The sequence below is a fragment of the Phocoena phocoena genome, chromosome 12, assembly GCF_963924675.1.
Source record: "Phocoena phocoena chromosome 12, mPhoPho1.1, whole genome shotgun sequence".
NCBI classification, from domain to species: domain Eukaryota; kingdom Metazoa; phylum Chordata; class Mammalia; order Artiodactyla; family Phocoenidae; genus Phocoena; species Phocoena phocoena.
Window position 1 is genome coordinate 63,235,953 of NC_089230.1, and position 13,725 is coordinate 63,249,677.

At 39.7% G+C, this 13,725-nt stretch overlaps 1 pseudogene; it reads right to left on the bottom strand.

Annotated features, from left to right (window-relative positions):
* Positions 1-887: 887 nt before the first annotated feature.
* LOC136131885 (activator of 90 kDa heat shock protein ATPase homolog 2 pseudogene) overlaps positions 888-13,725 on the bottom strand; it is a 42,990-nt pseudogene continuing 30,152 nt past the window's right edge.

Sequence of the window (13,725 nt, forward strand, 5' to 3'; positions counted from 1 at the left end):
ACAATGAGGTTTGTTAGGATTACTGTGACCTTACAAACGAGGCCCAGACTAGTACTAGCAGTAATCTGGGAGCACAACCTGGGTCTTTTGTTTCCCTGCCCAGTCCATTATGTAGTTTTTTAACTCTTTCCTTTTTGAAGCTAATATATTATTGATATCCATCCAGTATTCACAGAAGAGGGAGAATGAAGGGGTTGTTAAAAAATTGTAGTTTGAACTTTGTAGCCCTATAATGAATGGGCTATTTCCTTTCTGGGTTCAATTTCAAAATGTGAACAAAAATGACTTCTTCAGTTCTAAAGTACTACTAGTACAGTAAACACTGTGCTTAATTTTTTTTGCTGACTTTTTAGGAGAATAATTTAAACAGATAGTAAGTTTGTTGCTCTTTTCAAGTAAACAACGAGAAGTCAGGTAGAATTTATCTACCAAAACATAAAAACACAAAGAAAAAAAGCAAATATATTTTAGAGGAAAAAGAAAGATAATTTTTTGTTTGTTTTTTAAGGGAAATGGTATCAACATGCCATTTATTATTTTTGTCTTCCTGAGCTAAAACCACAGCTGAAAGTAAGTTTTCTAGGACAACCTTTAGCTTGGGAAACTTCAACTATCTGTACTCAGGGACTCAATCTATCCCCAGAGGATCATCTATGGGAGGTAATGTTAATACCTAATTTCAGGTTGCTTGCTGCTTTTAACTCAATGCAGAGTCTAGTCATAGTAAAGATACAAACAATGCTTTAAATTCTGTATAAGTTCATGGATTTCATCCAATATGAATTAAGAGTTTTTGTCTTCGTTTTTAAAAGTAATAATAGGGAAGATGTTAACTTGACACTTTCTGATTACAAAAAGTAATGCCCTTATAAAATCTTCTAACTAATTCAACCATCTAGGGTGGTCAGCTGCAGTAAACCTTTCATTTCTTCAAAATGCTGCTTCTGCCAACGGAATCTCATGTTTTCTTCTTTACAAACAGGAAGTCCTTTACATTTCAATTGTAATTTCACTTACTTTGGATGGGGCACAAAATTCAGTTCAACTTCTGGCCAGTTCCTACATCTCCACTCAATGATTATATTTTCATTTGTTAACAATTCCATATATCTACGGTGATTTTCCCATCAAACATTTGTGATTTCCTTCCCTTTTCATCTTCTAATACAGCAGGAACCTTGTAAAATTTGTGCACCAAACTTTCACATTGAAGACACTATACAGCTTCTCTACAAATGTATCAAATAGTTCCATCATGTGCAATGCCACCACACTGGGAATCCTGATGCCCAATGCCATGGGAGATGAGGCCTGCAAGGTATTCTCACTCAGTCTCCTTTTAACAAGTGGCAATTCCTGAGTTGTCATAGCTTTGTTAGTAAATCATTCCCATCTTAAATTCCTTCCTACGTGCCTTCAGGCAATCTCAAGAAGCCTCCCTGCTCTTGACAGTAGCTTCAGTTTTCATAATGTCCCCATCTTTATTTTTACTCACATTTGCCTCAATGTCATCTACTTCATTTTCTTCAGAAAGGTTGAATATTTCTATCAATCCCTTGTGCTTTGCTCTAGATTCTTTAATTATACCTTTATAACCCAGTTTGATATTCAATCATAAAATGAAATAAGCTTTCCTTTCTAGTTGCTGCAGAAAACCTCACCTTCCACTTGCTTCAGCTTACTGATCTTGCAGCAGCCAGCCTATTCTCTACAACAGTGACCACCAGTAGCTCATGGAACTTCCCCTTGGACCAGCTGGTGACATCTTGCTCTGTCCATTGCCAGTCATTCATGTTGGTCTGTCCTCCCACTCCTCCATGATCCAGGGCAGGTCCCCTGCCCCACTTGGCCATGTCTGCACAGGTGCTGCAGCCTCGTTCAGATTCAACACATGATATATCCTGGAGAATGTTCTATGTGCAATTGAGAAGAATGCCTATTCTGTGTTTTTGGATGGAATGTTTTGTATATGTCTGTTAGGTCCATCTGGTCTAGTGTGTAGTTTAAGTCCAATGTTTCCTTATTGATTTTTTCATCTGGATGATCTATCAATTGTTGAAATTAGGGTATCAAAGTCCTCTACTATTATTGTACTGCTGTCTATTTCTCTCTTCAGATCTGTTAATATTTGCCTTATATATTTAGGGGATCCAATATGGGTACATAAATACTTACAAATGTTATATCCTTTTGTTGGATTGCCTCCTTTAATATTATATAATAACCTCCTTTGTCTCTTATTGCAGACTATTTTATCTGTTATAAGTATAGCTACCCCTAATCTCTTTGGGGCTTCATTTCATGGAATACCTTCTTCCATCCCTTCAGTTTCAGTCTGTATGTGTCCTTAAAGCTGAAGTCTCTTGTAGTTAGCATATATTTGAATGTTGTGTTTTTTAACCCATTCAGCTACTCTATGCCTTTTGATTGGAGAATTTAGTCCACTTACATTTAGAGTAATTGTTGAAAGGTAAAGACTTATTTCTCCATTTTATTTGTTGTTCTGTGACTGTTTTATAATTCCTTTGTTTCTTTCTTCTTCCCTTGCTCTCTTCTTTTGATATGATGATTTTCTATAGTGGTATGCTTAGATTCCCTTCTCTTTATCTTTTGTGTATTTACATAGGTATTTGCTTTGTGATTACCATGAGGCTTACGTAAAACATCTCATATTTATAACCGTTTATTTTAAGCTTGTTAATAAATTAACTTTGAATGCATAATAAAGCTTTACAGTTTTACTATCCCACCCATGCACACACACATTTTATAATTTTGATGTTAATATTTACATATTTTATCTTGTGTATCCATTAACAAATTATTGTAGTTCCAGTTATTTTTAATACTTTTTTATAACTTTCATATGAAGTGATGATTAATTTACTCCATTAAAATTTTAATCAGAGTTCATTTTACTTTCAAAGGAAAATAATTCAGATATTAGAGCACTATTAACTCATGTAATTGTCCAGCTTCAATCTGTATTTATTATAAACGTCATTTAAACATTTTATTAGGTAAGTCATTTTGCAAGATTAAAAAACTATTATTTCTGATCAATATGTATTGAATTCCTAAGTAAGACTGCTCTATACTCAATTGTTTGCCCTAAATATAGACTCTATATTTAACTTAAAACTTTTATAAGGTATTTCTTTAAATTAAGAAAATTTTATATAACAAGGTATTGTTGAGATACTCAGCTATAAAATTGAGATATTGACAGTACCATTGGAATTATAATAATGGACTGAATGTGAGATTCTGAAAAAGGTGATGTTTCATGCTGAATCACCTACAGCAGCACGTATTTGCAGGGCACTTTGCCAGGTTGGATTTGCACTCCGTGACTCAGGATTCTTGATAAAGATAACTTCCCAGTGTGGGAGAGTATAACAAAACATTTTTAATAATATGTTCTAACAAATTGAGTTTGAATTGCATGACTCATCTTTCTTTCTCTAGTCAATTTTAGATTCATTTCTTTGCAGAATCCTAGATTGTACTTAAGTGTTTCTCAAGGTCATTCATAGATTTTGGATTCCAAGGTCATAGAGACCTTGGCCTAAGTCCTGATACTATCTTTTAACAGGTTTATGAGTTCAGGAAAGTTACATAACCTCCTAAGCCTGCTTTCCCTCATGTATATAATAGAGATAATAGATAATTGTACCTGCCTCATAGGACTGGGGTGATAATTAAATAAGAAATTGCATATAAATGTTTATCTCGTGCCTGATAAGTAGAAAAAAATGAATAAATGTTAGCTATTATATTATTATTATTTATTTGACAATGCCCCTTCCTCTAGTGGTTTGCATAGAGACATTGCAAATATAATCAAACTGGACCCACATTCTTAGAACTCAAAATCAGTTCCACTGTATGCTCATGTCTACACAAAGCTACTGATAGAACTGGATCCCAAAGTTGGAATTCAAACCAGAAGATCTGCTTTGTTGTGTATATGACAATGTACACAAATGTCTTTTCACAGACCTACCTTTCAGCTGTGTTTAGCTTCTGTAATACAGATACAAACTAATTTAGACTTTGTTGCAAGATAGATTGCATAGGCAGCATGATTTGAAGCAATTGGAGTAGGTGGCTTTTGAGAAAGCTAAGCCGAAATGAAATGTATTTCATTATGGGTTTATTCTTGAGATGCAAAATATTTTAGGAAGACTAAGTCTTGATGTATTAACTTCTGCATTTGCCCCTTTTAGTTTTCAGTTTCAAGGCAGGCCCAGCTGGGAATATCAAAAAGGAAATGTCCATCTTATGTGTACACCCTGTGTGGTACCTTTGACTGTACAAAGGTATTTGTTTTAGAGAGGATAATTAAACTGTCCCTATCCAATGTCTCTTGCACATTACATATGCGCATTTTTACAAAGGAAAAAACAAAACCTGACTGCAAAGCATAATTATAAATGGTAATAGTTACATTTTCATCATATGTATGCAATAAATAAGTCTGTCAAATCTAGAATTTGGAATTTGTCGTGTGCTTCCCTCCTGTACTGGTATATTTATTTTGCTCCTCTGCTAATGAGGCTAGCTTTAGATAGCCATGAGCATCAGTCTCAAATAAAAATTAAAAGTCAGTATGTTACATTTCTCCTTCTGTTCTTTCTGCATATTACATTGCTCCATAAGCTCATTGATGCTGGAATTCTATCTCTCCTTTGGCACAATTTTCCTCTGTGGTATGATGCTATGAATATTTATGATACAATAAAACAATATAATAATAGGCATTTCCTAAACTTGTGCTGCATATATCTTCAGACAGGAGCTGGGAGGGCCAAACCTGTTAACTCCCACTGGAGAAGATCTTTATGTCCTGTGAAATAGATGGCTGTCCCAAAGACCTTCACTTCCACGTGAGTTAAATGGCTTCTGTACTGAAACATTCCGAGAAGAATTTTTTCTTCTTCCATATATAGTTTGGACTCTCATCATCTCTGAAATATTGCCAGATTTTCCTTACATTGAGTAGGCATCAATTGATATCCTTATTCATCCTTCCTGTGTCAACCACTACAATTCATTCTTTTATAGCCACCTTAAATCTTTAGTCTCTAAAATTCCAGGGTCCAGAATACTCTGAGCAGACTATTATCTTGCTCAGTGAAGCAGTACTGCTTCATCCTCACTCATCCTCCATCACTTAACTGACTGGATTTCTTTTCGTTTATAAATTTAACTCAAATTGTTTTCTTTTTTCAAATATTTGCCAAACTTTCTCATTCCAGCCAATTTTCCCAGCTTGATACCTGCTTAGCTACATATAATGCTCCTAATCTGTGACTTTGGATATTTCCCCATGTCAGTCCCTGCAGTCATTCTTCTTATCTATGTTATTAATATAGTTAGAATTCATTCCATTTCCCACTAATAATTACTGGAAAAACAGGTTTTTTTATTTTATCAACTATTAAAGAAATTCTGACGTTCATATTATATGAATATCCTGATATTTTTATTGTAAAACTTCTTGGAATTATTTTAAAGCTATAAGATACCTCAAAAACACTTCTTCAACGTTTTGGGGGGGGGAGAGTGTGTGTGTGTGTGTGTGTGTCTGTGTGTGTGTGTGTGTGTGTGTGTGTAAGAGAAAGAGACAGAGACAGAAACAAAAACATAGACAGAAAATGCACTTCAATACATTTTTACAGGGGAACGTTTTTGGGAGACAGTTATCCACAAGTTTCTCACGTTTCTGCATGCCTTGTGAGCAGAGGCACAGGCCTTTGTTCTGGACTATTATTTCAAGGATGTTAGTATAGCAAACAGCCTCAGGAGATAGAGGTAGTTTCTGCCTCTGGAGCAAAAGGCAGTTTTATTTTTTGTTTTGTTTCTTTGTTTTTGTTGTTCTTGTTTGTTTATATCACTGCCCAGTATAATGGAAACATGTTTATCTTTGGTTAAAACGTAGGCATGTTTTCTACCTATTACAGAGGGCTTGGTTTCTCTAACTCATGTTTTGTGTCTTGTACTGTAACCCACTACATGTTCAGATGTCAGCTGAACCTCTTCGTGCCACCCTATGGGAATTGGAGCTTGGGGAACCAGTGTAAACACTGACAGTCTTGCTATTACTGTCATTGGAAATAAGAAAGTCCTTTGTCTCCTATCCCAGGGGTTTATTTTTTATTTATTTATTTTTTGCCTTCTCTGAGTATCTATGAAAGAGAGGCAGAATAACTTGCTAGTCAGGTAAAATCTCAAACCCCTCCATTGTCCTGAGAGATGGGATGCTGGTGGAGACATGGCTTTCTGCAAGAATAAAGATAAGGGTCTCATGGCTGATTAACAGGAGAAGAGGGAAGTTAGAAGAGGGAAGTTTATGTGAGAAGATCCAGTGGGTATAAAAAGTCCTCCATTTTATTTTATTTTACTTAAGAGGAATTGTGGAGATGATTTCAGGCCAAGCACTAGGAAGTAGATGTAAAGACAATTTCAAATGATGCCCTAGGTATTGCTAATTCTTTTGTAAGAGGGGAAACTGAAGGCTCTCATCCACTGATCATCCTCAGGCCTATTTCTTTGCATTAACTGGTACTAGGACTTGTCCTCGAGTTCGATGGCAGAAAGTTCTACCACCATTCATTAAAAAGAGATGTGCTGATGGGCTTTCCTGGTGGTGTAGTGGTTGAGAGTCCGCCTGCCGATGCAGGGGACGCGGGTTCGTGCCCCAGTCTGGGAAGATTCCACATGCTGCGGAGCAGCTGGGCCCGTGAGCCATGGCCACTGAGCCTGCGCGTCCGGAGCCTGTGCTCCGCAACGGGAGAGGCCACAATGGTGAGAGGCCCGCGTAAAGCAAAAAAAAAAAAAAAAAAAAAAAAAGAGATGTGCTGAGGAAGAGTAGAGGGAACTTCATGACCACTGAGAGTAGAAAGCAGGCAAGCCATTAGAATTTTGGTTAGTTGGCTGGGTAGATGAGACACGGGAAATAATGCCTGACTTGGGCATATAATACCTATTAAGGAAGAATGGCGATAGAAGGGTGGTCTTGTGACTTAGTGCCTTCTGCAGTCTAGCATGCCAACACTAGATGTTTTCAGAGACGACAATAAATGGTCTCAGGGCTTTGTGCAAGGGGTCCTAGCTACTATGAGGGAGCTTTGGCCCTTTCAGGTAGATTTCCATGAGAAAGAAAACTCCTTTGGGAAAGCAGCATTGATATGGATTTGTGCTCTTACTGCCTTGGGTGAGCTTTACAATGCTGATGAAAGTGACCCACTAATGAGTAAGAAATGGACCCAAAGAAGCCTAGTAAATTTTTTCAGTGAGCAATGTCACCTTGGAAAACTCCCCTAGGCCTTACATTGAAACTGGGAAAGAACTTAAGTTGTTATTTTGATAATGGAACTTCAGATGTCCTAGATTAAGGTGGAATAAAAAAAGTCTCCACTGCATATGTCACATCCAAACAATCCAAAGGGAATAAATCCACAGCCTCGACCAGAAAGCAATGTGACTATGGCAGTTGGATCAAAGGTTCCTCAAAGCTAAAATAGCTGGTGTCGGTATGTGTAATCTTGGTGCTCATATATGGCTTTGGGTGGACTGAAAACATTGGAGGTTCATTTAGTTGAGCTGTATGTAGACACCACTCTGCTCACAATGGAAAGTAAACATGACTTGCTTTCTGATTCCTCCAGGCTCTCTCATTCCGCCCTCTTCATTAACCTGTCTTCAGCCACTTTAAAGGGAAAGATGATTTTGGATGAGTTCTAGGTGTCCCTTGACTCCATGAAAAACCAAAGGCCATATGCTTCCATCTAGATTTTCAGGGGAATTTGGAGGAAGGAAAAAATTCAAATGTGTATAATTCTGTTGGAGAAAGGTCCCAAGTCACAATCCCTCCTGATTCTGTAGTTCAAGGGATACCCAGATTTAGGTAATGAGGTTTGGGCTGGGTACACATTAGGGAAGGGGAGTTAATATGTCTTGTGGATGGGGCCCTTTGGGTCAGTTCAATGTACTGTTGTGATTTCTGCTCCTGAATGTACAATTTTATTAATTTACATGTGTTTACTGAATCCAGAGTGGATTCTCCCAATTAGGAAGTGTCACATATAGAAAATTGTTAGTGGGACATGTAAACCAGATCCTCTGCCTGTCTCCTCCAAGGTGGTCCATCAGAAGTGATGTATAATCCAAGGACGACAAGTGGAAATCACAGTCTCAAGGTCTTAAAGATAGCAAGGATAGGTTGCAATACCACAACAACAGCCCTGTGTGGCCAGTGAAAAATAATAATGGGAGATGGAGGCTTATAGTGGATTATTGGCAACTGAGTCTTGTTGTTGCTACTATAGCCCCGCAGATGATTTCCATTACACCTACTGATGTCACTTGGTATGCTGTGTTATACATTGGCAAAACTTTATTTTCTATCCCACTGGCACCTGAGGATCAAGACCAGTGTAGCTCCATGCAGCAAGGCCTCCAGTATGCATTTGCAGTACTCCCCTGGGGGTACCCACGCTCCCCTGACATTTGCCTTCAGGGGGGTGGCCTAGGTAACATTAATGTCTCTACTTTATGGAGTCTGAAGTCTTCACTAAATAGATGACAGCCTGCAGGTTCGCAACTTTGAAGCCTCAGTGTAAATGGTCTTGACTTCAGTGTTATTACATTTCTCCCAGCAGAAGTGGCTGATAAACCCCAACAAAATTTAGAGACGTGCTAGCCAAGGAGTATCTTGAGACTACATAAGTGTATATCAAAGCTCTCAACCCCTCTGGCAATCAAGGAAAAACTGTCTCTTGGCCCCTCCTCAAAGAGAGATCCAACAATTTATAGAACTCTTTGAGTATTGAAGACTGTACATGTCTCGAGTGGGCATTCTACTTGGAACATGATATTGGCTAGTTCACAAATATGCATCCTTTGAATGGGACCCAGACCAAAACTGTGGGTTGGAAGCTATCAAGTGAGCTTTGCATGATCTCTACACAAATGACCTCTGTGACTGATGATATTGCTGATTGGAATCTCTGGCAAAGGGAAGCACCATACATCCAGAGATGCCTCTTGCAACAGTGACATAGTTAAATCATAAAGATAACGACCACTTGGTTGAGAACATTGCTTGCCAAGATCCTCTACAGTAGCCCACACTGGCCAAAGTGAGGGAAATAAGGGAGCTCTGTAAGTTCTATTAAATTGCCTTTGTCACTTTTGCACTTCTGCACCTATCCCTTCTGAGTGTGAGCAGTGGATAATTGAAAAAGGTGAAGTTATAGCTACTGTAATGGGACACAGATATTTTATGGCAGTGGAGGAAGAGCATCACCCTGGAACTGGAGAGGGAACATCTTACACTCCGGGAGACATGGATGAGAAAGGAACATTAATACTTTTTTTTCTTTCAGACCATCCCTGGAGTCTTCCTCAAGATAAAAGCCCTCATGTATCTCTCTCAAACTAATGAGCACTTAAATTTAACTGATTTCAGGATCTGTTCTCCCCCACCAGGCAGCTCTGGTCACCATTGGATTGCCATTCCTCTTAAAATTACCAGAAGCCTATCAAAGGGGCAGATGATGGCCGTGGTCCCTACACTTCACAGTACAATTCCTGTCAACACCTTTAGTATCTGCTTCACCCCTATGCCAAGTACGGTAGTTCAGTGATGCTACAGAGTGGATAAAAGCCACCCAGCTGATGATGCAGAAAAGTAGGACAGAGCAGGCTGACTGTCCTCAGACATTACCTTCAAAAACAATAACTAGATTCAATCGTTCAAACTAAACTGAGAACCATAAGATCTACTAGCTGGTTATGAGGCCACATTGGAGCAGAGTCAACGTGTGCTACTGGATGATGTAGACTCCCCCCGCCCCTTCAGTGGCCCCAATAGCACTTTCTTTTTAGGGATACCACTAATGTCTTGTGTGGAAACCAAGCATTAGCTTATTTCTCTCCCCCAAATGGTGATTATAACCTTAGGAGTGGTCACAAGAGACCTCCAAGTTTTTAAGGAAATACTCCTAGAGAATAACATAGCCCTTAGATGACTGTGCCATCTTCCCAAAATGATTACTTGGGGAAGCTTTCCAGAAAGGGAACTGATTTGTACTTGCACCCACCTTGCAGTCAGTTTTCCCTACAATGTGAGTTGTCCAACTAGAAAAGGTGACACAAAATTTGTCTTTGATATTAGTTGAGGTGATCAAAGACACTGCCTCAGTCCTGGAATGTATTCAGGTTAGTAGTAACTCAGTGATCAGGCTTGTGACAGATGATATTGCCCTTAAATTTTCTCCTTGAGTGCCAAGGTAGAGTCTTGTGTAATCTCTAAAACTCCTGCTGTACCAGACTAAGGCCATAGGCCAAGTTGAAGGGTCAACGTGGAAATTTAAGGAGAAAAACACCTCGATTTCTGAGGCAGATCCAGATGGTTTGTGAGATCTGCTCAGCTGGTTGGGTCTGGGACAGTTGATGTTAATACTGCAAATTTCCGCATACTGCAGCTCAGAGCCCTATTGATATCAGCCTTTAAAATGTAGTGTGCGCCAAATGGAACATATTTAGCCCTAATCTCTATCAGCCAGATTAATCAATGTGGCTGACACAGGGCTATGCTCAGAGGAAAAATTTTCCAGATGCCAAGACAGTGTTGGATGGAGAGGTGGATATCATTAGAAGACACGTCTCCATAGGTCTTGCCTGTTTATTCCTCAGTATGACAAAGATAGTGTTTCTCTTGGAGGCAAAGATCAGGCAGGTTTACTGCCCATTATAAAAGATTCAGTTTCCCTAAGGTTGGAATCCCACTCCTGGAATACAAACCATTGTGTGTGTGCAGGCACTTGGCTCATTTCACATTGTCCTATGGGGCACCAGCATAAATGCTGACAACTGGTATTGCTGTGACTAATAAAGTCCTTTATTCCTGCAGTCTCCTGTCTTCTGCCAGCAGCCACGAAACTGCGGCAAGCTAACTTGCAACACAGGTAGAGTACGTCTCAGACCCTTCTAAATTTTTGACGTGTATAATATTGCTAATGTATACTAATTATAATTTCAGTTACACTAAGGAGAGTAGGAGAAAAAAAATCCTTAGTCTACAGATCTTGTAGCTAACATTTTCAAGGCATACTGGGCTTTAATTAAGTGAATAAATGAATGTGATTAAATAGAAGGCAATTCAGCACTGAAGAGAACTTCTGATTTCCACTAAGAGGATTTATTTTAATATGTTGGAGAAATTGACGAAGGGTATAGAAAATGCCCGGTGACACAAATTCTGCTTTGACATTTGTAGATGGTTCTATGTCTGTGGATTGTTTACATGAGAACCTTGCTCTAAATGAATTCACTCCTTTTCTGGAGTGCGGGGTGAGTATGCTGCTCCCAGGCCAACCTGCTGGCACCTCCTAGGAATGACATAACAGGTTACAATACCCTCTAACTGAATTCTAGGCAATGAAACATATTGATAATCAGAACACTAGAACATCTGAAGATGATCCATTACTGAGTAGATGGGTATATGTTAATATAGTGTAAATCCGGAGTCATATGAATCAGATACATTTCTAAATTAGTTTTGACTTCATACATTAGAAGTAGCGGGGGGGAACTTATTGAAAACTTTAAAAGTATATACAATATCTAACTAATGGATTTGCTAATAGTTGTTCTCTGACCATGGACATGAATCTAGCATTTTACATGTCATTCACATGAAGTTCAAAATGCCAGGTAGCCAAGAAATAGAAAACCATTATCCATTTGGAGTCAGTTATTTAGCCATGCCTCAAGCATGAGTTGTTTAGTGAAAAATAACTAAGAATGGTAGGTCAAATCTTAAGGAACCATCTTTTTCTATAATGCCTTATTCTTATAGCAACATGGATTAACACTTGTAATTCTACAATTCTGTTCAGAAATGTGTGAGGGAAAATGTACTTGGGAAAAAATACTCAAAATTTTCTTCTTTGCTGGTATGAGAAAAAGGTGCTGAGGGTAGGGAAAAGTTATTAGTTTGCTATTACTCAATCCTTGCTGAGCACAGAACATAAAATAGGAATAAAGAAAGGAAGTCAGCTCTCCAATCCCAGCTGCAGGCTGATGAATCACTTAGTGATTAATTGTTGCTACTAGTAATTGAAATAGTCATATTTCAGAGAAGGAAAAAAAAAGTATTTGGTCTCTAAAATGTTTTTTCCTAAAACTATCATTGCTGACATATTAAGGACTTTTAAAAAGGAGATATAAAGATCTTAATGTAAAGCTAAAATGAATATAACTCCCAAGATTGACCCAACATCTGGCATCAGGTTTTGAAAAACTTTCCTCTGGCCGTCAAAATCAGTCATCCCCTTTACAATAACCAGCCCTTTGCTTAAAGGAGCTCCAGAGACGGGCGCGAGCCGCGGCTATCAGCGCGGACCCCAGAGACGGGCTGGAGACGCTAAGGGCTGCTGCCGCCACCAAGAAGCCTGTGTGCGAGCACAGGTCACTACCCACACCCCCCTTCCGGGGAGCCTGTGCAGCCTGCCACGGCCAGGGTCCCGTGATCCAGGGACAACTTCCCCGGGAGAACACACGGCGCGCCTCAGGCTGGTGCAACGTCACGCCGGCCTCTGCCGCCGCAGGCTCACCCCTCACTCCGGGCCCCTCCCTCCCCCCCGGCCTGAGTGAGACAGAGTCCCCGAATCAGCGGCTCCTTTAACCCCGTCCTGTCTGAGCAAAGAACAGACGCCCTCAGGCAACCTACACGCAGAGGCGGGGCCAAATCCAAAGCTGAACCCCAGGAGCTGTGCGAACAAAGAAGAGAAAGGGAAATCTCTCCCAGCAGCCTCAGGAGCAGTGAATTAAATCTCCACAATCAACTTGATGTACCCTACATCTATGGAATACCTGAATAGACAACGAATCAACCCAAATTGAGGAGGTGGACTTTGGGAGCAAGATAGATTATTTTTTCCCCTTTTCCTCTTTTTGTGAGTGTGTATGTGTATGCTTCTGTGTGAGATTTTGTCTGTATAGCTTTGCTTTCACCATTTGTCCTAGGGTTCTGTCCATCTGTTTTTTGGGTTTTTTTTTTTACTTAAAAAAATTTTTTTCTTAATAATTAGTTTTATTTTTTATTTTTTTTATTTATTTTTTTTTTTTTGAGGTATGCGGGCCTCTCACTGTGGTGGCCTCTCCCGTTGCGGAGCACAGGCTCCGGACGCGCAGGCTCAGCAGCCATGGCCCACGGGCCCAGCCGCTCCGCGGCATGTGGGATCCTCCCAGACCGGGGCACGAACCCGTGTCCCCTGCATCGGCAGGCGGACTCTCAACCACTGCGCCACCAGGGAAGCCCCTATTTTTTATTTTAATAACTTTATTTTAATTTATTTTATCCCCTTTCTTTCTTTCTTTCTTTCTTTCTATTTTTTCTCCCTTTTATTCTGAGCCATGTGGAAGACAGTCTCTTTGTGCTCCAGCCGGGCATCAGGGCTGTGCCTCTGAGGTGGGAGAGCCAAGTTCAGGACACTGGTCCACAAGACACCTCCCAGCTCCACGTAATATCAAACGGTGAAAATCTCCCAGAGATCTCCATCTCAACACCAACACCCAGTTTCACTCAATGACCAGCAAGCTACAGTGCTGGACACCCTATGCCAAACAACTAGCAAGACAGGAACACAGACCCATCCATTAGCAGAGAGGCTGCCTAAAATCATAATAAGGCCACAGACACTCCAAAAC